This window comes from Neomonachus schauinslandi, chromosome 2 (genome assembly GCF_002201575.2).
Source record: "Neomonachus schauinslandi chromosome 2, ASM220157v2, whole genome shotgun sequence".
NCBI lineage: Eukaryota > Metazoa > Chordata > Mammalia > Carnivora > Phocidae > Neomonachus > Neomonachus schauinslandi.
The window spans coordinates 183,726,980-183,730,954 of NC_058404.1; positions in this window are offsets into that span (position 1 = coordinate 183,726,980).

Consider the following 3,975-nt stretch of genomic DNA (forward strand, 5'->3'; position numbering starts at 1 on the left):
AATTTTTACTCCAGGGAATCTAATTTATAGCCATTCAAACCAAGTGCTTTTGAGGTTTGGATGAATAATTTTTCTTCTGCTGTTACAGCAAGCCTCCAGGCCAGAAGTGTTTGACATTAGGGAAGGCTTTCCGAAGCTTACGGTTCTGGGGAGAAGACCAGCTGGGGGTGGGGGTGGAGTTTGGTCGGAAATAGGGAAGGGGGATTAGAAGCATGATGAGGTCTCTGAGATTCTTACAAGATCTACAGTTGGACTTAGGATTTGATTATTATTTTTGGTCTAAAAATAGATCCCCAAACTGCAATATTCTTAGATTCACACTCTTCTGTAAGATTTCTGGTGCTCCTTGCTGATCGCACCTGAGAGAGATTTTTCTCTTGAACGTCTGTATGTCCAAAATGTCATTCATTCACTCATTCATTCCTTCAACCAACCAACATGACATTGAGGGCTTACTGGGGTAGAATCAATGTTTCATCCAGGGTATGAAGATTTCCCATACACCCCCCACCCCCATCATTTCCTTGCTATCCCCACCGGTCAGTTAGCTGCCAACTCAGCCGCACATGGGTGTCTCCTGGACATTTCAGAGTCAACATCTCCAATACTAAACTGCTGGTATCATTCTCCCAGCCAAACTCGCTCTTCCTGGCTTTCTCATCTCAAGAAATGGTGCCTCCATCCCCCACTGGCTCCCACTAAACCCTGGGAGGCATTCTTGACATTTCTTTGCCTTCACGCCTAAGTCCAACCCAGCACCTAGGGTGCTCTCAATCAATATTGACAGAAGGAACTGACAGGTGGTTGAATGAGAAGGGAAATGAACGAACAGTGCTTTAAGCAGCCTACCCCTGCCATTCCAGCCCCTGCAGGAACGCCTGCTCGTGTCCTGGAGACACAGCTGGAGTAAGCGTACATCTGAACGAGGATTTTTACATTTTGAAAAACTCTTGCTATTTCCTGGAAACAGATTGTGTCTCTCTGATTGTCTATTAAGTTTTTTTTTTTAACTGCTGAAGATCCTGGAACCAAACCAAAGTAATCTGCATGTCCATTTTTATATCTTAATTTATAGACTGCACCTTATAATTCACAAGCTTTCACTTGGTGTCTCTAACAGAGCCGAAACAAATTTCAACCCGGCCAGTTCAGCTACCCTATCCGAGTCTTCCTTTTGAGCTCTTCCCCTCAGGAACTTTCTAGTTTTTCAGGTTAGGGAGAGTAAGGACAATAATAATGGTGATACGTCACATTCACTTAGGGTGGGGGGAAAGAGAGAGGAAGGTCTGATTACCCCCCCATTTTACAGATGAAAAGATAGAGGCTGGAGATGAGACCGATAGGACCAAAGGCTTGCTTATGAAGAGTGAAGCCGGGCCTAGAATCTGAATTTCTGGAATTCCTCATGCCAAGGGTCTTTCCAGGACACCAGGCGAGGGTCTCTCCACCTCGGTACCAGTAATATTTTGGTCTGGATCATTCTTTGCTGTGCATTGTGCATGCTGTTTAATAGTATCTCTGGCCTCGACGCATCAGCTGCCGGTAGCAGCCACCCCACTGTGACAACCCAAAATGTCTCCAGACATGGCCAAGTGTCACTGCTGATTGAGAACCACGGTGCTAGACTGTGTCCTTGTCCTTGATTAAAGTGGAGGCACAAAAGTCAGGAAAATTCATTTCCTTTTAGAGCCCCTCTTGTCCTCCATCTCTCTCCTCCAATTCCAGGGTTTTGTTGGGAATTGCCCTGCCCGCAAGATCACATAGACCCCTGGACAAATACCCAGTCCCTTCTGTGTGGCATTGGGTACTGTGCATTCTTGGTCACAATTAACTCCCGGGGGAGGGGGGATACAACCAGGTGAGGAAATCGAGGCTTAGAGAGGTTATCATTTGCCCACAGCTATAGCCGGTGCATGGCAGGCTGGGATACTAACCCAAACCTGTCTAGTTCTGGGGACGGAGGGTTTGCCTTCTCTACCCGCCCCACCCCCCTCCACTCCACTCCACAGGGCTGAGAACCCAAATTTCTTCTTCTGGGGCAGCAGGAAGTCACCGCGCTAGAAAAGCCTCACCCCTCCTCTCCATAAAGCAATAGCCCATCCCTCCGAAGGCTGGTGCCTTTCAGACGTGCAGGACACACATCCGTGTTGGATGGTGGGTGCACGTGCCTGCCACCCTCCCGAGAGTCTGTGTCCTCAGCCCCCAGCACCGGGCCCTGCTGGGTAAAGCCTCTGTGCAAGGCCTGCCAACACAGCAGAGAGCGCCTGACTCAGCAGCCAGCTCCGGAGTAGGATCCTCCTGGCTGGGTCCTGTGTAACCTTGGGCAAGAGAAGAATAGCTCTGAGCTCAATTTTCCCATCTATTAAATGGGAAGACCCCCTTCTCGGAGCAGATGTGGCAATTAGATGGGTGATGAATGTAAGCTGATGGACAGGGATGCTGGTGCTGGAAAAACAGTGCCCTGCAATGAACGTCCAACTCCGTCCGTGAAGTTGCCTATAACAAACCCGCTCTCAGCTCCCGAACTTCTTCTGGTCAGCCCGTAACCCCCATGCACCATGTGGAGTGACTTCTTTAGGGCTGTCCGCCCAGCTAGACGTCAAGCTCCCCGAGGATCCCTATGGCCTGTCCCCTTGTCCCCTCCCACAGTGGCCAGCCCAGTTTGTGCTCAAAATGTTTGTGAGGGATAGATGACTGATGATTCCAATAGTAGTAACCTTTTCCAGCAGGTACTGCCTTTTCTGGGTATCTGTCTCTCTCTCTCTCTCTCTTTTTTTTGAAGAGTTTATTTGTTTATTTTATTTTAGAGAGCGGGGAGGGGTAGAGGGGGAGGGAGAGAGAAAATCTTAAGTGGGCTCCATGCTCAGCACTGAGCTGGACGCAGGGCTGATCTCAGGACCGTGAGATCAGGACCTGAGTCAAAACCAAGAGTCCCATGCTCAACCCACTGAGCCAGCCAGGCGCCCCTCCGGGTATTTCTTAACAGACAAAATGATTTTCCTTGGTTAGTAGCCCGGATGGTGCCCTTGATTCCCTACCCTGAGCAGTTTGGGCTCTTTGCCATTATGTTGGTTCTGCTCTGGCCATTTTCTCTGCTTTCCCCAGTTCACACCACCTTGTGGTAAGATTCAAGCTCAGTGTCTCAAACGTGCTGAGTGGAAGAGGGGCTCCGTAGGGTCCCAGACCCCATTCTGCTCTGATCCCCATCTCTGCCCAGCCACTTACTCCTCCACCTCCAGCCAGCTGCTGTGCCTCGGTTTCCTCATCAGTGAATTGGGGAGATGAACGGGACCTGCCTCCAAAAGTTAGCAGAAGACGAAATGTACGGCGCCTCGGACGTGTGGGGCCCGCAATTTCCGCGGATGTCTGTCCTTTCACTGGGGTGGGGCACTGCCCCTGAGCCTGCTGAGCCAGGGAAAACTTTCGGAGGCTCTGTAGCTCCGTAGCAAGACCGTAGGCCGGCCGCAGAGCAGCGGGCAGGGGCGAGCACTGCTGTAGCCCCTCTTCGGTCCTGCGTTCCTACAGCAGGGAAAGGTGGCTGGCTTCAGTCACCCCCCCCCCCGGGGGGGGGGGGCTGCGGGAACGCGCGCCAGACCCCGCCGAAATCAATGGCCAAATTCACTTCATTTCCTTTCTTGAAAATTAATAAAGGCTGCTCCAAATGCTGTACTCTTCAAAGCACCCAGCAATCAAGGCAGTTCCCCCGGTTCCCACTTTTTTTTTTTTTTTTTTGGCCTCACACTTTGTCCCAGATGAAAGGAGCCCAGTGCCTCCCCCAAATCCTTTGGAGCCCTAGGAGGGACTGCGGGGATCTGAGCCCCCCGCCGCTCAGCCGGGCCCCCGGGGAGGGGGGGTGTCTCCGTCCAGGGCCGCCCCTCCCCCCAAGGTCACCCAACTTTTTCCCGGGGCCCCGCGGCTCCCGGGAGGGTCGGGAGGGCCCGGGCGGGGCGCGCGGCGGGGGGGGGCGGGCACTCG